At 46.1% G+C, this 21,541-nt stretch overlaps 1 long non-coding RNA gene across 1 annotated transcript; it reads right to left on the reverse strand.

Annotated features, from left to right (window-relative positions):
* Positions 1 to 4,321: 4,321 nt before the first annotated feature.
* On the reverse strand, positions 4,322 to 21,258 carry LOC134373432 (uncharacterized). The gene is made up of 3 exons (XR_010022978.1): positions 21,206 to 21,258; positions 20,263 to 20,368; positions 4,322 to 4,357 (listed from the first exon to the last, which is right to left on the reverse strand). It is a non-coding gene; the product is annotated as an uncharacterized LOC134373432 (long non-coding RNA).
* Positions 21,259 to 21,541: the final 283 nt, after the last annotated feature.

Genomic DNA, 21,541 nt, shown 5'->3' on the forward strand with positions numbered 1-21,541 from the left:
CCTGGTGTTCTGTATCAGGAAAAACAGCTTCAGCTGGAGCAAAAGACCCAAAGCCTGGTCCTACCTGGGGACTCTGGAGAGAGCTTATAAGAAAACCTTAGCCATTCTTTTCTCGTTCCTCTCATGACTCATCCTACCATTTTTCAAGGCCCAAACAGAAGTACCCTCAAGGCCTCCAAGGGCAGTTCAGCCCATGCGTGTGTCTTCCCTATCTCCAAGTTCCTTTTCAGTGAAGAGGCCGTATCACGCAACTTAGCATTTGAATATATAACCCACGTACTGTGGGCTCTATGAATGAACACCTTGCAGTTTCATATTAGTGCCCAGCTTAGGATTGCTTGGGGTCCCAGCCAACTCAGGAGCTCAGGTCCTTGAATTCCTCTTTCTCCAGGTATTTGGAACCCAACGAGAGTAGTAGCTAGGCACATAGGCATTGGAGCTGGAGTGCTGTGTGGTCGTGAGCAAGTCACTTGCTTTCTCTGAGTCTCAGTTTCCTCTGAGCCTGGTCTTAATTGTTGCCATAATTTTTAAATGAGAGAATTCATGTAATGCACTTCACACTCAAAAAACTTAGTGTTTCAATTTTTTACAGTGACCCCCAAATTCTTTCACATACTTTGCATCCAGAGGTGGTGCTCTCCTTGAATCTGGTCTCTGAAACTGCTTGAATAGAAGTTAGGTAAGAGACCCCTACCTGTGTGCGACTCAAGCCTTCAGACACTGACAGCTTCCACATCCTGCCTCATTTCTGGAACCCAGGCAGCATACTGTGAGGAGCCAGGTCACACAGAGAGGTGTGTTCTGGCTCAAAGCCCCAGCTGAGGTACAAGCAAACATTCAGCTAAAAGCAAAGATGCTTTCATGATGACTCCAGCTGCAACCACCACCTGACTGTAACCATGGAAATGGAGATCAGAAACCTTGAGCAAGAACTGCCTGGCTGATTCCAGTCAACCCCCAAGACCACGAGCCAGCGAAAGAATAAAACAATTGTTGTTGTAAACCAACAGTCATTGAGGAAGTCCTTTGGTGTGCGTTATTCAGTAATAGATACCTGAATCTTTTACTTAATTGTTTTAAGGAGGTCTCAGGCTGGTCCGTGAACAAACCTAGTCTTCACTTGCTGTTCCTCCCTTGGCAGCAGGAGACTCACCCATGCTGCCTCTTCCTCCCCAGCTTTGTAGAATAAGACGTGCCCTGCCCCCCTCAGACATGCTTGTAGGTATCTGAAACCAACTGTAGACTGGATTCAAGTTTTCACTCCAGAGGAAATTTCCATGCTCTCATGAAAATCAGTGCACTGGAAGAATCATGTGAGAGAATGGGTGTTGCCCAATTCCACTGGCTGATCCAATCAGAACAGCCTCTTATATATGCTGCCTTACTCTGTTTGCTACATTTTTCATGTATGTTAGATCTCATTGGTCCTTATCTTCATCCCAACCCTTACTCTACTGAGCTGTACCTATGTACATATCTCTTGCTCCAACAGAGTAGGAGCTTCTTGAGGACCATGACAGTCATTTATTTGTCTCTCCCTGCTTTCTGACAATAGCAGGACTACCCCTTAATAAAGTTTTAAATGAATAAGTGAATGAATAAATGAATGAATGAACTTTCCCCTATTTCCTTACAGGTTTCAACCAGCACAGACTACTTGCTTTTTCCCAAATGTGTCCTGTATTTATTTGTCTCCAAGGGGACTGTGTTTTAAGGGTTTCTTGAAACCTTCCAGAGCACACAGTAGTGTGGCAGCAATGTCTGCCACACCATTTGTAAATCTCAGTGAAAAATGAAAATGCAGGGCCCATAGTGCAAAAGTTATTACAAATTCCAGATTATTATGAGTTATTAAATATTAAGTTATTAAGAATTTCAAAACAGCAGAGCATTAAATCATGCACTGGGCCCTTCTAAGTGCTGGGCCCTATGTGACTGCACAGGTCACATGTCCATGAAGCTGGCCCTGTGTAGCAACTACCTGTTGTTTGCATCAGCCCTGCATGCCATGCCCCTCCTTCTGGTAATTGCAGGATTTCTATTTGGGGAACACCCCCTCCCTATGTATGTGGCTTGGTGGGACTAACACCACCACCCTACCCATGGACATGTGATCTGGTCTGGCCAAGGAGAGTATTGCATCCTGCTGGTCATGATTGGCTCAAGGATGGGCATGTGACCCAAGAATAACCAATGAGAACCATACCTCAGAATTTTGCAGCAGGAAAAGAGGTGACTTTTTGCGACGATACTAACTTGGCAGGAAGCAAGCCTAGAGCCCTTGGGGGTCACCAATTGGGGAATCCTGCTGAGATAAAGCTGATACTGAAAAGGCAAAGCTGAGATGACGGGGCAGTGAAACAGTGATTTCTGATAGCATCACCTAAGCATCTGATTGAGCTGACCCTCTGAATTTTGCTTGCTTGCTTTCTTCTTTTCTTTTTTTTTTTATAAACCACTAAATTTCCTACTTGGTCTGAGTCAACATATGTTGGATTTCAGTCATTTGCAATCAAGAGAGATATGACTAATGGGTTAAATCTTAATAAATACCTTTCCGTTTGAACAGACTGCTAGGGCTTGCAGGAATCCATTGTTTAGTTCTATCATCTGTCCTCTGCATGGTTCCATCTGACTGGAGCATCAGGGCAAGAAGCAGAATAGCTCAGAGAGACTGTGATTGGGTTATTAAAATGAGAACTTAATAGTATGGTAAAGATTTATCTCTTATCACTGTTTCATGTGTGGAGGGAGACAGGAGAGGAAAGCCTTTTTGCTTTGGAGATTTGAAAACAGTTTTTATGTTAAACATGTTTTATCTTTATAATACAAAAGAATAATAGTAAAGTTTATTTTACAGAATTTGGAAAGATGTGATTCAGGCCAGTTTACCCTTCCAGACTGCTAGGGTACCAGCCCCATAGAGTTAATTCTGACAGCCATGCCAACGCTTCAGGTAAAGCCAAGCTTCGCAGAGTGCAGCAGTCAAGACAAGCCCTGTTCTCACCCACACCAGGACTCAGCCTGCCTGTTCCTCCCCTCGCTGCTCAGAGCTGGTTTGCCAAGGCCAGCAGGCCAGTTGGATGATTACTGACTTGGGCCTACCCACACCCCTGCCTGCATCCTTTCACCAGAGTTTCATTTGGAATCCTGAGCAAAGTTCTCAGATTACTGATTCTACTGCCAACAGCAAACATTATCTATCTTCAAGATATGTTGGCAGAAAAACCAAAATTTTATACATTCAGGCCAGCCAAAATCTTGAGGCCAGTTAACTTCCTGGGTGACTTCATGTGAGTCACTCTTCACGTCTGCCGATAGTGAAGCCGAGAGCCTGTGCACTGCTCAACTCTCAGCCCGTATTGCCAGGACATCCCCACCTCACATTTCCCACTGCAGCCTTCCCTGATAACATGTCCCTTTGGGTTGCCCTCTTTTGACCTCAAGACTCCTGTTCCATTGTGAAATGTCTCTTACTCCCACAGACTGTTCACTGCATCTTTTTTTTTTTTTTTTGCCTTCATTGAAACGAGATCCTTCCAAATATACCTGGTATACCTGCCCCATTGGTCCTCTCCCAATTCTCAAGCAGAACCTTCCAGTGCTTCTCCCCAGCACCAGTCCTGCCATCATCCTGAAAAAGCTGAATTTTCATATGTGTGTCTCAGCCAATATCCTAGCCTCAAATCTGGTCACCTCCTTAACTTCAAGGACCTTTGTCTCCTCTCCACTTCAGCTATGTCTATATCCTGTATGTTCTCAAAACTCAGAACTGAAACATCAAATTCTAATATCCCTAAACTTGTTGAAAACAAACAATCAAACAAACTCCAATATCACATGTTCTAACTTCAATTCCTTGGTTTCCAGCATTCTTACTGTCAAACTTCATCATTTTTGTTTTGTCAAGACTTCTGGACAATGAACAACTCCATTTTCCCAGAATTCACACATTCAACAAATAGCTACTGAGTCCATATATGTGCCAGGTACTGCCAGGCAAAGTTCACAGAGCTTCATTCTAGTGATAGGATGACCTATTGCTGCATAACAAACCTCTCCAAAACTTAGCAACTTCAGACAATAAGGATTTATTATGCCTCACAATTTTCTGGTCAGGAATTGGGTCAGGGCTAGGTGAGGCGAATCTTCTGCCTTGCTGGGTGTCATCTGGCATCATGTCATCTGGTCATTCACTCATCTACATTAAGTTGATAGCTGGGCCATGCTGAAAGGTCCAAGAAGCTATCACTCACATGTCTCCCACTTAAGTGATCTTCCACATAGCTTCTTTCTCTACGTGAGTGCTTCCTCATAAGGTGGTGATCTCAGGGTAGTCAGACTTGTTACATGGTACCTGGTTTCAAAGAGTAAAAGCAGAATCTGATAAGCCTCTTGAAAGTTAGGCCCAGAACTGGCACAGTATCCTTTCTGCCTCGTTCTGTCAAAGCAAGTATCAAGTCATGAAGCCAGTCCAGATTTCATGGAAGGAGAAATAAAACTAACCTCTTGATCAATGGAACAGCATGTGTGTACTACGAGAAAAGGACTTGATGGTGGCCATTTTTGGAGACAGTCTATGTGATATTATGATATGTATATTTTGGTTTTCATCCATGGTTCCTGGTTTGTTCTAACCTTCTCCTGCCTTTCTGCCTTGGAGCTGGCCATAAAGAAAATCTCTGACCTACCTTATCTGATTGCAGGTCATAAGACCCCCATTCCAGAAGGGGTCCCATCCCGTACCTGTGAGGAAAGAATGCTGCAGAGAGGCCAGGAAGAATCTGAACAGACAGGCCTTGCTGGGTTTCTTCACCCAGGCTGTTAAAGTTAGATCATACCCTTTTTGTTCAATCACATTTCTAGACAGTTGTCCATGCTTTAATCATGCCTACATGATGAAGCTTCCATAACAACCCAAGAGCACAGGGTTCAGGGAGCTTCCTGATAGCTGAACATATGGAGGTTCCTGGAAGGTGGTGAATCCCAGGAGGATGCAGAAACTCCATGCCCCTTCCCCAAAACTTCACCCTAAGCATCTCTCCATCTCTATCCTCAGTAATATCCTTTATAATAAACCTGTAAATGTGTTTCCCTGATTTCTGTGAGCTGCTCAAGCAAATTAACCGAGCCTAAAGAGGGAGGAGGAGGTGTGGGAACCCCCACTCACAGCCAGTCAGTCAGAAGCACAGGTAAAATAATCTGGGGCTTGCATCTGGCATCTGAAGCAAAGGACAATCTACGTCCATACCACCCTAAATGTGCCTGATCTCATCTGAGGTAATGAGCAGTCCTGGACAGAGCCCTGCTGTGGGATCTGATGCTACCTCCAGGTAGACAGTGTTGGAATTGAATTAGAGGACATCCAGCTGGTGTCTGCTGCAGAATCACTTGCTTGTTGGTGGGGAGAAATCCCCACACACTTAGTCACAGAAGTCTGTCTTCTGTGTTGGTGCTGAGTAAGAGCTGGAAAAACACTTTGGTGTGTGTTTTTTCCTAACAGGTGTTGAAATTGTTGTGCCCAGATCAACTGCAGACAAGAGCAGAGTTTTCAATGGAAATTTTTAAAAAGTGTGATCAAGATCTTGAAGCAGTTCTTTGAAAAATTATAACAGGAGGTGAAACATGGCTTTACCAGTATGATCCTGAAGATAAAGCACAAAATCATGGCTACCAAGAGGTGGAAGTGGTCCAGTCAAAGCAAAAGCAGACTGGTCAAGAGCAAAGGTCACAGCAACAGTTTTGGGATTGCTCAAGGCATTTTGTTTGTTGACCCTCTGGAGGGCCAAAGAATGATAGCACCTGCTTATTATGAGTGTTTTGAGAAAATTAGCCAAAGCTTTATGAAAATGCCTAGGAAAGCTTCACCAGAGAGTCCTTCTCCACCATGACAATTCTCCTGCTCATTTCTCCCATCAAACAAGGATAATTTTGCAAGAGTTTCAATGGGAAATCATCAGGCATCCACCTTACAGTCCCGCTTTGGCGCCTCCTGACTTTTTTCTGTTTCCCAATCTTAAAGAATCTTTAAAGGACACCTATTTTTCAGTTAAAAATGACTGCATTGACATGGTTAAATTCCCAGGACCCTCAGTTCTTTAGGAATGGAACAAATGGCTGATATATGACTCACAAAAGTGTCTTGAACTTGATGGAGCTTATGTTAAGAAGTAAAGTTTATTTTCTTTATTTTTATCTTTTAATTCCATTTTTCCACCAACTTTTTGAAGTCCTCTCCCATATACACAAACAGGAAAATACCAGGTAGTAATAAGAGCTGCTCAGAGAATTAAAACGAGTCAATTTGATAAAGAATAATTGAGTAGCTCCTGTAGAGTGAGGGGGTTGTCAGGTAAAGTCTGTGTGAAGAAGTGCCATTTAAATTACAACTTGAAAGACAAGAAGTTACCAGCTGTGTGAAGGTCCAGGCAGGAGGAAGAGCTAGCACAAAAGCTCTATGACATGAATGAGCCATGCAGGTTTAAGGAATAGAAAGAAGGACAATGTGTTAAGAGTGCAGACAACAACAGACCATTGGAAATGAGGTCACACAAGTATGAAGGGCCAGATCAAGTGAACCAGGATAAGGAAGTTGGGTTTTATTCCAAGAGCAGTCTGAGGAAAGCCACTGTTGCAGGGAACCCTAAGCATTTTCTAATTGTTAAGCCTTTCCTCTTTTCCACTTGAGAAACTGTTTTAGAAACCCCACGCTTGTCTGCCTTAATTGCAGACTGGCCTCTGCGACTTAGCTTGCTTGCTTCCTGCACCCACCCTCTGCAAAGTAACAGCAGTCTCACATCCCCAAGGGCCAAATTAGCTGGACTGCATCTCTCATTTACATAAGAGGACCTGAACGGGAACTTGGGTGGGAAAAGGGCATGAATTTAGGCTATATGAGATGGTCTTTTCCTTTGTTCTGAGAGACCCTGGTTTAGGAGTTTTTGCTCCCCAGTGCTCTCCTTGCTTGCAAGCAAAAAGAAGTGCTGTAACACTGAACAAAAAGCTGAACACTAACATAAAGAGCTATAAAACTGCAACACTGACACCAGTCTTGGATTCCTCTGTGTGTTCTCCCCACAACAACACCACCGAAGGGTTTTAAGCTGAGAAGAGACACGATATGACATATATTATTAAAAGGTAACTCTGGCTGCCTTGTGGTGAAGTATAAAAGTGAAAGCAGCAAGACCAATTGGCTCCTGTGGGAGCCCAAGACAGAGGAGAGGGTGGCTTGTTCTGACTGCTGGCTGTGGGGAGGAGACAAACTGGAGACATGTTTGGGGGCTGGGCCAGCAGGAAGTACTGAGGATGGAGCCTGTTTTGTCTTGGTTCAAGTCCCATTCATGCTGGGTAATCATTGCAAAAACCTCCTGCCTGTTCCTCACCCACACCCAGCTGTTACTGTCCCTCTTCAGAGTTTTAAAGATTATTTTAAATTCCATACATTTGCATACATTGCCACACTTCATGATAGGCTCTGCCCCTCCCCCACTTGCATTCATTTCCTGCCCCTGTCCCACACATGCCCTTTGCTCCAGGTATATTTAATATTCATTGTTCCCTGATCACATTCTAGTGCATGACCCTGGGCTTGGCACATGTTGTTTCTTCTGCCTAGAATTTTTCTTCTCTCTTACTTCCATTACTTCATCTACTCAACTTCTATTTCTCTTTCAAAATCTAACAGGTGTCACTTCTTCCACTGAACCTTCCCTGAAACCCCAGTTTTATTTAGATTTCTGTGCAGCATGAAATCCCAAGGCAGCATGGATGTCCAACTCCTTGTCTGTCTTTTCCAGTTGACTGTGGGTCTCTTCAGGGCACAGAGTGTCACTAGGACCTGACACAGTGCTCCAGAAGCTGACACTATCATGTTCAGCATAGTTTGCCCTTGGAATCTGAGAATATGTGTTACAAGGTCAAATCACAGCAGAAAGACAGATTTGATGGATCCCTTTAATGAGGTCCTCCATTCTTCCAGGCTGATTCTGGGAAGTTAGACATCACTTAAAAGGTCTGCAAGTCTCCAAGGGGAGAAGTTAAGTTCCTCTGTCCTCAAAATCCTCCTGGAAGGTTCTTGGGCTCTGCACTCTTGATGATCAACATCACTGTTGATAACAGTATTGACTCCCGGCAGAATTAGTGCTCAGATTGCCATCCTCACCCCCCACCCGCAAGTCATAGGCTGAGAGAAGATCTGAAAAGCCTCCTGCTGCCCGTAGTTCACTGTGATGCTTACAGTTGCTGACTCTAAAATTTACACCCAGACCTGGTCTTTGCCCCTGAACTTCAGATTCTCATATCCAGTTGCCCAGTGGACTTCTCTATCTGGATGTCCCCCAAACTTGGAAGGTCTAAAATTGAACTCATCATCTCTCTTGCCCCCATATACTCATGACAGGCAGTCCGTCAATTACAGTGAATCATCGATGAATATTTTGTAAGCTCACCCACCTCTTTATTCCTATTGCCAGGATCTTGGTCCAAGTCCTCCACTTCTACGGCCCTTCTCCAGCCCCTTCAGCCCTTTCTCCAGCCTCCTGTTCCTGGCCTTGTCCTCTGGTTCCCAGAGGATCTATCTGAAACAAAAATGTAATCTTATCCCTCCACTGCCTGAAACCCTTTAATTGCCCAACACAGGTTATCAAACTTGAGTTTGCATTTGAATCACCCTGAGAGCATCTTAAAAATGCAGATTCCTGAGCCCCTCTTCAGACCCAATAAATTCGATATTCTGGTGGTGCGGCCAAGAGATGCACATTTTTAAATAGTGCCCGAGGGACTCTGATTGAGCTGGGACATCCATCCTGATCCACAGGATGAATCCAAGCTCCGCCATTCACTCTACCAGGCCTTCATCATGTCTCTGTCTCTTAGGCCAGGTCCCACCACACACAGCTCTCTGCGGTTCTTCTTACCTTCCCCCTTTGCTCTACTTTGCCTGCTGCCAGGAATGTCCTCTCTGAATGACCCCCCTTTTCAATGGGGTAACTCTTCCTTATCCTTTATAACTTTGCTACGAGAAGCATCAGCATCTCCTGGGAGCTTGCTAGAAATGCAGAATCAAAGGCCACAGCCCAGCCCTATTGAATCAGACCCTCAGTGATGCCTATGCACGTCAGAGAATAAGAGGCACAGCTTTATAACTTGGTTCAAGAGTCACCTCTTCTAGGAAGCCCTTCCAGACTGACACACGATCATTAAGTATTTATTCCTACAAGTTAACACTGGGCACCACGACCACTACACTTGCAACATTTCAAAAGCTAGGACTTCCATAGTCCAGTCCCAGAGAACCTTCGGATTTCAAGTGTGGTCCAAAGAGGAATTTTAATCCCCAGGTATCCCCCAAGTCATTCTTGTGGTCCCATCCCCCATCTTAAGACCTCTGCCCCCTTTCTTCTCTGCCAGTGCCCAGCCCCACACCAGGTGTTCCCCACATGCCGGGTCCCCTGCCTCATCTGGCTTCTTTGGCGACATGGTTCTTCTTCAGTCCCGTCTGCTTTTCTCCTGAGAAACTAGCTGGGTGGCTCCGTTTCTTCTCCTTTCAGAGAGTGGGGCAGGCAGAAGGAGTGACGTGACCAGGGCCATGCTCTGGTGGCTTGAGCCAGCGGCAGTCCAGACGCTTCTTCATGTACCTCTCTCTCCCGTCATTGGACAGCGAGTGTCCTGTTCCCTGTGGGAAGAGCGACGGCCTAGGAGCCACACGCTGTTCTCACACCCGTCTCTGCCACTGACTGGGGATGTCCCTAGGCAGGCCCCTGAACCTCTCTGAGCCCCTACTAACTGGTCTGTGCCCGGGCTCCCTCACGCCTTCCTTTAGGACGCGCCAACACTGTGGGGGGATATGCACAGGTGAGCACGCGCACTCGCAAGCGCATGCGCACCCGTATACGCTCGCGCTCTCCTCGATGTGGGCCTGGGAGGGAGCAGGGCTCGTCCCCGCCCTCTTCAGCTTCGGCGCCGCGTGGCAGTGCGCATGCGCAGCCCGGCCCTGCTTTCCAGAGAGCCCACAAAACCGAGAAGAGGCGACGCAGGTCCCTGTGGGCCGTTCTCCGACGTCGTCAGCCAGCTCCTAGTGGCGGTGATGAAGCATGGCTACACCGGTGAACTCGAAGTCATTGTTGATCACAGAACTGGCGGGTCACACAAGTGGGAGGGATCAGCCCCAGATTTGATGTGCAACTCAAAGATGTAGAAAAATGGCAGACGAATCTGCTCCTGTCAGGCTCTTTTACATGACCGTAATCCTGTCAACTGGGCCAATTGTCGGTCTAGGGCTGGGTCTGGAGCGCACAGACCCCATAAGCCCGTTCACAGACTGGGTCACCAGACCCCTCGCATGCAGGTCTATGAGCTAGGTAACCAGCAAACAGGTCCTTGGAAGCCTTAGGTTGGAAAGCATGGCCACAGGAGGTGCCTCTGCTGGAGGGCGAGCCAGCAACGCCCCGGGCCACGCATGCGCACCAACTCCACCCACACAATTAGTTTACTGAACCACCCCAACCGGCCCTGAGGCAAGTGGAGCCTGATTATTCTATTCTCCCAACAGCTCCCATCCCATCAGTTTGGTTTCCTCGTACTGATGACCTCAGCTGGCATCCTGGGCCATGAGGAAGCAAGACAAAAACACACAAGAGGGAAGATCCTGGGATTCTTTTTCTGGGGATGTAATATATGCATACAGATATAATGCCTCAGGGGACAAAACTAAGAGAGCAAAGCCCTGGGTCACCTGCCGGCTGGCTGCTGCCCTGAGTCTCAGCCAGCGGTCTGGACAAGGAGCCCAATCTTGGCATCCACTTGAGCATCAACACTGGAGACTGCTTTTCTGGGGCAGGCTGGGCACCTGGGACATGTGGATGTTCTCACTGAGGAGTGTCCCAGAGCAATTAGTATGCACAGAGGGACACTGGCCATCCAGGGAGCTCATCCCAGCAGAACCCAGGGCTTTATTTAGCAGAAGCATGAGGAACTGTGGGCCCTAGAGCTGAGATCTCGCCTAGGACATCTATGGTATCTTTATTTTATCTTTTTCCTGCTGAGTGGAGGCTAGAGAGTTCTCTAAATGGGTATGAAGCCAGGGAACACAGATTTTATTTTTGGATTGGTTAGAATTCTTTGGCATAAATGAAATTGTCAAACTGGACTACTCCTCTCCTCCCCCACTCCCAATATTCTACTAAGAACAACTATTGATGACACACCTACTATGTGCCATGCATAGTATTAGGCACTTGACCTAGGTTGCCTTAGATAACACACTTCTTGCATAGAATTGAAAATGAGACAGAAACTCATGGGATTTTTAGAACCTAAAGTAGAACCTGGAGTGTCTGACTCCCAAGTCCGTCCCTTACTCCATCAGCCTTTCCCAAAGCATTCTCGGTAGACCCCTATTCTGAGGGGACCGTCTGTGGTCAAATAAATTGGGGACTGTCTGCATATCGAGTCTTCCTTAGTTTCAGAATGCTCTAAGCTTAAAAATCACAGAATACTCCATGGCCTAAACAACAAAGTCACAAATGTAAAGGGCCACTCCAGAGGTGGTTAATGCAACAGCTTAACAACATCAGAGATCAAGATCAGCTTCTCTCAGATTTTCTTGGCTTTTCCCTCATGATTCCAAAATGACTGCTGCAGCTCCAAGCTCATATCATCACATGACAATGCCCAAAGACAGAAAGAAAAGAATCTTAGTCTTATGACTTGTTTTGAGGGCTAAGAAAACCTTCCTAGAAATCCCCAAGACTGATTTCCTTTACATTCCTTACATGCGGGGCTGTATCATATGCTCATACCTAAAGCAGTCCTTGTTGAGGGGAATGGCTTGGATCTATCCACGTTCCTCCCTGGGGAGGAACTGGGGAGGAGCCCATGAAGCACACACATACTATAACCCGACAAAATCGAGGTTATCTTAGCAAAGACACGTACAGGGAACGTTGTTGAGTAGGAAACCAGCAGGGTCTTCCATGCCCTTCTTCAAAATTCACATTGTACATTAATATATTTAAGGCTCTATGGTAAAGAAGCCCTTTTTACTTCTTTTAACCCAGTGCTTCCCAAACTTATTCTTTCTTGGAGTTCTTATTAACTTCCTGCAGGCACTGTGAGAAAAGCTGGATCCCTTCAGGCTATTTGTCCTCAGTTAAACGACTGTCCTGAGAGCTCTTTAGCACAGCCTTGGAGCCAGACACCTCTCTTTGCAGACACTGGAGAACAATAAAGACTCAATAATTTGTAGGAGAGAGTTTTCCCTTGCCCAATTAATGGGAATTAAAGGCAGGAGTTTTCTTTCTTCTGCAGACTCTTTTTCTTTTTGGCCATTTTAAATTAATAGGCTTAAGACATTACTTTTAGTTTAATTTCTTTCCATTAACCTTTCCAGCACTCCAGTGCCACTAGGGAGGGTGAAAATGACTGCTTTTTATAGCAATTAAAGAGGGACTGAGGGTTAGGTCAAACCAGGACTGCACTTCCCATTCTGTGTGTGCATCAGCAGTAACAAAGCCTGTAAGAACGCTCGCCACAGCGCCTTACTTCCCCAGGGCCACTGAGCCGTGCCAGCAGCCTGCCAGAAGCCTGGACAGCTGGTGGTCAGCTCTCCCCAAGACTCAGCCCCGCAAACCTCTCCTCTCTCCTAAGCCTTAGGTCTTCCCACCCCCTATTCCTTCTCCAAGCCTCTACCCTTGTTGGAAATTTCTTACTGGTTTAATGGTTTACACAAGAGAAACCTTGAGGTGCCTTTGTAATTGATATTTGAATGAAAATGGAAGCCCAGCTGGAGCTCTCTGCTTAAACAGCCAGTGCCGCTCATCCCCACAGGTCCTCAGAACCGAGAAGAAAGGGTTTGGGCCAGCAGGAAAGACACCCTTTGCATCCGAGAGAACCAAGGTTCAGGTTGATGTCACAGATATAACCATGGGTTCTGTCTCCTGTTCCTCTCCGGGTCCTCACTCCCCTGTGAGCTCACCTTTGTTCCTGTTCTTTCATGTGGGTTTTAAGAGGCAAGGCCATCGTGTTGGGCCAGGTGGAAGGGGTGTAAGGAGCAAGGAGCAGGGAGCAGCACGCTTGGCCTTTGCTGCCTTCCTCAGACAAGTCGTCCTGTAAGCTGGCCGGCTTCCTCTGGGCTAGTGTCTGGAGGAAGAGACTGGGCAGGCGAGGTGCAACTTGCTAGGATGATAGAGAAGAGCTCAGCTCACTCTACTGGGTTCACCCAGGCACAAAAACAATGTGACTGGTGGGGCCTAGGGAGGACAGGCCCTTCAACCTCCTGAAGGTTCTCTGAAAAATCACCTGATAAACACAGATTAATATGAAGAAAAGGCCTAACAAATTTTATTATCTCATAGTTTTATGTGACACAGCAGCCTTCAGAATGAATACCCAAAGATATAGGGGGAAATTGTCGATGTTTATGCTTAGGTTCTATGAAGCAGGCATAGCCAGGGAGAAATGTGACTGGACAAGAAAAGTATGATCTGATGCTCATAGACTCAGTGGGGAAACCCAGCAAGGCCTCTGTGTTTAGACTCTTCTTGGTCTCTCTGTATAGCATGTAAGAAAATAATCTAAGTGATTCATTTTCAGAAATGACTTATCTGAGGGTGTTTTAACTGATTCAGGCCCAGCATGAACGTTGTGTGACTGGTCCAGCCCATTCCCTGGATTTGTTATCTCTGAGTTTGTGCTCTGTAGTGAAGTCTGATGGGCCAATGGAGCATACATAACATTGGTACTGAACCCAGAGCCTCAGTGAACCCCAAGTTCTACCTCCTGTTGCCTCCTTGCTCTTTGGGGCCCCGGGTCCCACCTGGCCTCCCCTTTCCTCCTCCTTGTGACCATTGCCACTCTCTGCCCAGGTGCACTGGCAGGGGGAGGCCCACATTCCACCACTGTCCTTCACCCCTGACAGGATCCTGGGCCGGGTCACAAGGAGGGCTGGAGTCATGAATGTGGTGTGGCATCTATAGACTAGGCACCGTAGCAGTCATCCACCCCAGCTGGTGTTACTGAACCTAGTGGATCTGTGTGCCTGCACTACAGATAGCCAGTCACTAAGTCTCGTGTGTCTGCAGTAGAAAAAGAAAGTTTAATCACAAGGCAGCCATTGTGAGAAGGCAGGAGATTAGCACCTCAGACCCGCCTTCCCCACCATGGGGAAGGTAGTACATTTATGGGGAAGTGGTTAGGGGTGGTGCGAGGCCTGGAGCATTAAAGGGTTTGGAGGAGTCCCTCAGTGATCTGTTCCAGTGCTAGGCCGTGGGCATGTGCAGAAGACAGCAGGAGTGCCCTCTGGGGTCAAAGGTCAGATATTCACGCATGCTCAGTAAGGATGTCTGCAGGCTCAGCTTAGGCATGAGGCAGTCTCTTGACTTCTGTGCCAGAGGCATTATCTTAAAGGGCAGATAGGAAGCATCAGAATGAGAGGTCAGTTATGGAAATTTACTGAAAGAATGAGCAATTTAACCTTTAACTGAGGGCTGGTGGTTAGCTCAGTTGGTCAGAGCATGGTGCTGATAACACCAAGATCCAGGATTCAATCCCTGTACAGACAGCCACCAAAAATAAGAATAATAATAATAGATAAAGTAAACTTTTTTTTAAAAGATGACTGGTAAGGGGATCTTAACCCTTGACTTGGTGTTGTCAGCACCATGCTCTCCCAAATGAGCCAGCTGGCCATCCCTATATAGGGGTCTGAACCCGTGTAAACTTAAACTGAAAGGTACATAAGGGTTGGTGTTGGGAAAATAGAATAATTTAATCAGGCCCCCTTGCCTCGGGGCAGGTTGGGGGTGGTGCAGCATTCTTTAAGGGCAGGTTGTGTGGGGGTGGAGTTAGTGGGCCTGCGGGGCACCACCACCTTAGCTGACTACTGCCTTGGGTGGCTGCGGGGTGCGCAACTGTGCTTTCCAGCCTATGGCTTCCAAGGACCTGTTTGCCAGTTACCTAGCTCATAGACCTGCGTGTGAGGGGTCTGGTGACCCAGCCTGGTGTGTGAAGGGTCTGTGACTCAGTCTGGAACGGGCTTGAGGGGTCTGTTAGCTCCATACCCAGCCCTAGCTGGACAATTGGCCCAGTCAGTGCAGGATTAGGGGCAAGTAAAAGAGCCTGACAACTGGCGTGGTCCGTGTAGCTACACAGTTGGCGTCACGAACAGGATTCCTACAAGAGCCTAGCTTTGCAATTGGCTATGTCAACAGGATTCTGACATTAGCCTTAGCACTACAGTTGTGATGATAGGCATCTCTCACCCAGTCCCAGTGCAGGTACCAAGCGTGTCCCAGGCAGAAGTCCTACTCCTTTGGGGGGGTCTCCCATCTGCCCTGGGTTGGGGCAGTGAGCCCCTGGAAAGGGGAGATTGACTTTTCCACCCCGGGCTAGGGACCACATTTTTATTTGCACTGGGCTTAGCAAATTTTATAGCCAGCCCTGGTTCTGAGATTCTCCAGGCCTCTCTCAGACTGCTCTTCCCATGGTTGTGTCTTTCTCATCCTTCAGGGCTCAGCTCACAGACCATCCCCTCGCATCGTCCTCCCTGCTCCTCCTATCCAAGGTAGGTGATGGAGTTTGGATGTGTTGTCCCCTCCAAAACTCATGTGGAAATCTGATCCCCAATGTGGCAGTGCAGGAAACTCATTGAGTCATGGGAGCGGATCCCTCATGAATTGGATTAATGCTCTCCCTAGATGGGGAGATTAATGAGTGAGTTCTCGCTGTTAGTTCCTGCAAGAGCTGGTTGCTTAATAGACCCTGGCACCTCCCCCCCACCTTGCTTCCTCTTGCCAGGTGATCTGCTTGTACCCACGGGCGGCCTGCCACTTTCCACCACAAGCAGAAGCAGCCTGAGGCCTGTGCTAGATACAGCTGTCCCAGAATCATAAGCCAAATAAACCTCTGTCCTTTATAGATTACCCAGTCTCAGGTATTTGTTATAGCAACACAAAACAGACTAATACAGTAGGTCAAATCTATTTTCTGTTTGTTTTCTTCATAGCCTTTATCACAATCTGTAATATTGTATTTGGTTTATTGCTTGTTTTCTGTCTGCCCCCAAAATGTTAATCTCCAAAAGAGCAGGCTATTTGACTTTGTTTTGGCAGCTGGCAGGTAGGGGGATCGAAACCCTTGACCTTGATGTTATAACACTGCCTCTCATCAACTGAGCTAACTGGCCAGCCCTGTCTGTCTTGTTCAAAGCTGTATCCATGTCGCTTAGCACAACCTTCAGGACAAAGTTTGGCATGTAGTATATACTCAACAAATATTTGTTGGATGAATAAATAAATTTATTTCAGATGCTGCATGGTAAAGATGGTTCCTATTTAAAACAAATATCCCCCCCCCCAAAAAAAAGCCACGCACACACAAAAAAACTCTGCATGGTGGGTTCACAAGCATTCGTTGTTTTATTCTCCAAACTGTCCTGTATGCTTAAAATGATAACATTCTAAAGAAGTTTTAAAAAGAACAGAAAACGTATTTGGGGGGTTTTATATACAAATCCTGTAAGTATTATTTTCAACTTGCTATTTTCCTCTCAACAACAAATCTTCAAGGGTCTTCCTACATTAGTCTGCATAGGCCAATTCATCATTTTTTAATTGGTAAAATTAAAATAGTGCACTGTAATAATACCACATTTTAGCTGTTTCCCTACTGCTAGACAACTAGGTTATTTAAACTTCTTTTGCTGTTATAAGCAATGCTTCCCTGTGCAAGTGTGTGAGCGTTTCTCAAAGGTAGATCCCAGAACAAGGAATCGCTTGGTTAACAAGGCTTGCTCATTTTTTAATGTAACAGATACATGCTATATGTAGTAGTCCGTTTTCTTTCTTTCTTTCTTTTTTTTTAAAAGATGACCGGTAAGGGGATCTTAACCCGTGGCCTCGGTGTTATCAGCATCACACTCTCCCAAGTGAGCCACGGGCTGGCCTTTAGTAGTCCATTTTCTGTTGCTTGTAGCAGAATACCTGAAACTGAGTCATTTATGAAGAACACAAAATTTATTTCTTACAGTTTGGAAGGCTGGGAAGTCCAAGGTCCAGGGGGCACATCTGGAGAGGATCTTCTTGGTGGTGACTCTACAGCAACACAGGTGTCACATGGCAAGAATGGCTGGAATGCTTTCATGTGCTCTCCTTATAAAGTCACAACTGCCACTCCTGTGACAGTCCACTAAACCGTTAATCTATTACTCCACAAATGGATTAATCCATTCACCTGGGCATAGTTGTCATGATCCAAACACCTCTTAAAGGCCCCACCTTTCAACACTGCCATGGTCTGACTTTCCACCCTCTTTACACCGTTACAGTGGGGAATCAAGCTTCATTGAGTTTTGGTGGGACATTCAATCCACAGCACATGTTTTAAATCACTCCATCTCCTTGACACAGAATGGAACTCCTGAGAGACAAAGTGAGAGAGCTGTGTGTGGCTCTGAGCTGACTGCTGGGGTTCATGTTCCCTTCCTGGCACTCACACCACTGCTGTGTTGTGTCTTCTGCCCTCTCTGATCCCATAGTCCATATAAGGAACATCCTAGCAATTACTTGTCTCAGGAAAAAAAAGAATGATTCCCTTTCTATGTGTCTGCTCAGAGACACTTCCTCTTCCCCATGGAGTAGGATGAGATAAGAGCAGGAAACACTTGAAAAAATAGCAGAGAACTGCTGCTTTGTATTTTTTCCTAATTTTTATTTATTGAAAAGCCTGACTCTAGCTCCTCTTGAGTTTGCGATGGACAATGGTTTGGAGCCATCCTAAGATCTATCATGCACTCATTCAACAAGTATTGACTAAGCACCTCAGGGATCTGGCATAGGCTCTGATTAATCAGGACATCACTGGCTCTAATGCAGAAGTAGGAGCCTCCTACTGTGTGAGTCAACACCTGTTTAGTTGGCTTTATGGACTGAATGTTTGTGTCCCCAAAATTCATATGTTGAGGGCCAAGCCCGTGGCGCACTTGGGAGAGTGCGGTGCTGGGAGCACAGCGACGCTCCCGCCGCGGGTTCGGATCCTATATAGGACTGGCCGGTGCACTCACTGGCTGAGTGCCGGTCACGAAAAAGACAAAAAAAAAAAAAAAAAAAAAAAAATTCATATGTTGAAGTCCTAACCCTTAATGTGATAGTATTTGGATATGGGGCCTTTGGGTAGTAATTAGGGTTAAATGAGGTCGTAAGGGTGGAGCCGTGGTCTAATGGGATTAGTGCCCTTCTAAGAAGAGACACCAGAGAGAGCTCTCTCTCTGTGTGTCTCTCCTCACCATGTGAGGACCCAGCAAGAAGGCAGCCACCTTCAAGCCAGGAAGAGAGCCTTCACCTGAAACATAATTGGCCAGCACCCTGATCTTGGACTTCCAGCCTCCAGAACTGTGAAAAATACATTCCTGTTGTTTAAGCCACCAGTCTGTTGTATTTTGATATGTCAGCCTGAGAAGACTATGACAGTTGGGTACCTTGGAGGTGCCATGGGGGACACATAGGGACTTGGGGCAATGGCTAGTCACCAATTGATACAGAAGTATTTCAATATTTTAACAATTGACACAAATATACTATAGTGCACCAGCACTCTTCACGGAGTCTACATTCTAGTGAGAGGAAGCAGACAGTATACAAAATAAGCAAAATAAATGGTGTGTCAAATGGTGTTATATGCTATAGAGAAAAGCAAGGCAGAGGAGAGGATTAGGAAGTGCCATGGTGCCATGGAGGAGGGAAGTTGCTATTTTATGTTGCAAGAAAAAGGAGAGAGAAGGAGGAAGGTATGCTCCCTATCCTTTAAGGGCACTTTCCAGAAGTTACACACACTACTTATACTCGCTACAGAAGATGGGAAATGCAGACTGAATTTGGGGAAGCCATGTGCACAGCTGTGGGTGGGGGGAGGTACTGGTGTCCACTACTGAAGATGGCGAGGATGGGTACTGGGGACGAACCAGCCACACAGGGAAATAACATGATTGGACTGTGTTGTGGAAAGATAATTTTCCAGGATCTGTTCGGAGACGGTACTCCATGGGTCTGTCACATGTGTGGATGTCTTATGAGCGTGGGCATTCATGACCTTTGTTCTGGACCACCTTTCCAAGGATGTTTGTATAGCAAATAGTCTTGGAAGACAGAGACAGTGTCTCCCTCTGGAGCAAAGTGCAGGCATGCTTAGTGTCCAGTATGATAAAGATAATGTCTCCTGCATAAAGGGTCAGGAGACTTACTGCCTATCATAAAAGATTCAAATCCCCTAAGCTCAGCATTCCTCCCCTGTATTGCAACCCACTGCATGTGCAGTTGTCTCCCGGCCCTCTTTGCATCAACCTCTGGGAAATGGAGCCAAGGGAACTAGCATAAGAATATATATTTATTTAATTTTTCCCAGGTATCAAGGGAAAATAGTACCTTTACAATGGAGAAATCTGGCAGATACCACCTTAATAAAGACATCAGATTTAACAGCACCAATAATGGGACAAACTGACATTGTGTGTCTCTTAATGTAATACACCGAGAAGAGCCCACTATCATTTCTGTTATATTTTTGTTAGAAAAATATATAACATGACTCTAATCATGAGGAAAAAATAAATCCAAATTGAGGGCAAAGCTACAAAAATATTAACATCATGAGATACAGAAAAGGACAGGGGAAATATTCTAGATTACAGGGGACTGAACAGATATGACAAGTAAATGCCATTTGTCACCCTTGACTGGCTCTAGAGGTGAAAAGGGAAAAAACAATTATAATAATATCTTACATCCATACTCAAATTTTCCTTGGAAAAATTGAATTATGGACATATATTACGTAATATTATATCATTGTTAAATTTCTTGAATGTTATCATGGTATTGTGATTGTGCAGGAAAATGATCATGTTCTTAGGACATACACGCTGAAATATTTAGGGGAGAAGTGTCATGATGTCAGCAGCTTATTTTCAAATGGTTCAGAAGAAAATGTGTACATGAATATATATAGAAAACACAAATGTCACTAAATGCTAATAAGTGATGAGTCTAGGTGAAGGGTATGCAGTGTTCATTGGTTTATTCTGTAAACTTTTCTGAAGTTTGACTTTTTTTGGGGGGGGGGGTCGGGCCAGTACATGTTTGACCTTTTTTAAGACAAAAAGTTGGGAAAAGAATCCTGGTGGCCCTGGAGGATGGACCAGGGGAGGGCTGGTTTGGGGGATGGCTGGATTAGGAAGCCCCTTCCTTCAGGACCTCGCTCCCCATCACTCACCGCAGCTTCTCTCTGCAGCACGGTCTCCTCCACTCCTGCAACAGAGGGGCTTTTCTGGGCAGTAGGGCACACGGTCACAGGCCTCTCTGGTTCCCCAGCCTTCCAGCTAGTTTTGAGAGAGGAAAGAGGTGTCTAACTCCCTGTTTCAGCTTGGAAAATCCCAGGGAAGGGCTATGAGTAGTTCAGCTTGGGTTGTGCGCCCACCCCTGGGTCAGAAAAAGGCAGAAAGGGGAGAGGTGTGGTCAAGACACAGCGTGGGCTATGCACTCTGGGCAGTGAAGGGACACTTGGGGCTGCATGAAAGCAGATGCCAAGAGGCAGAATCGGTTAGACGTGAGAGGGGAGCAGGAGAGAAGTGGAGGAATTAGGATGATTCAATGGCCTCTAACTATGGTGCCATGAACTGAAAGAGAGAACACAAGGAGACAAGCTGGTTTCGGTGTTCTGTTTTGAACTTGATGAATTCAGAAGCTTTGGGGCATCTAGGGGGAGAAATCTCACCAATTGTGGAAATGCAGTTCTGTAGCTCAGAAAAGCATTGGCAGTCCCTGATGAAGACATGGGTGTTCCAGGTCCACCAGAACAATGCAGAAGGTGCCCCTGTGTCCGCAGCTGAGCAGCAGAGCCCTCCCTTGTAACCAGGCCCCTTGGTGAGAGAGATCCTGGCTAATTGTGAGGGAGTAGAAGTTGGAAGCCATTAAAAGGCATTGTCTAAGATCAGGGGTTCAGATCCCCAAACGGGCCAGCCACCAGAAAAAAAAGAAAAGAAAAAAAGTCCTCACATCCACATTTCTGTTGAGCACCTCAGCATTCAGTGACTCAGCAAGGGCTGCTCCTGCTGCTTGTTCTGGAGCACACTGGGGCTTGCTGGGCAAATATTTGACCAGCGTTTGTGGCCTAACCCTGCAGTGGCCTGAGCCCCATCAGTTGCAGAGTCTCTTACCCTGGTGTAAGCAGCTCTCTTGGCTTCTCCATCATACCCAGGTACAGTGGGGGCCGTTGAGCCATTCCAAGCTCATCTGGATATCCAGAAAAGACCCCTTGCCAAGAAATGTGTCCCTGGGGAGAAGAAGAGAAGGGAATTATAAAGAAAGAATCCTGGCACCCTGCTCCTGTTCTCTCTCCAGAAACTTTTCTTTACTATAATCTGTTTGCCTTCTTAATCTGTGTTCAGAGGAAGTGGAGTCTGTGGTTAATCTCTTGAGAACCGCAGTGAGTCAGACATGGGTTTGAATTCCAATTTCTTCATCCATAAAATAATGATAATAAATGTACCTCT

Source organism: Cynocephalus volans, chromosome 3 (assembly GCF_027409185.1).
Source record: "Cynocephalus volans isolate mCynVol1 chromosome 3, mCynVol1.pri, whole genome shotgun sequence".
NCBI lineage: Eukaryota > Metazoa > Chordata > Mammalia > Dermoptera > Cynocephalidae > Cynocephalus > Cynocephalus volans.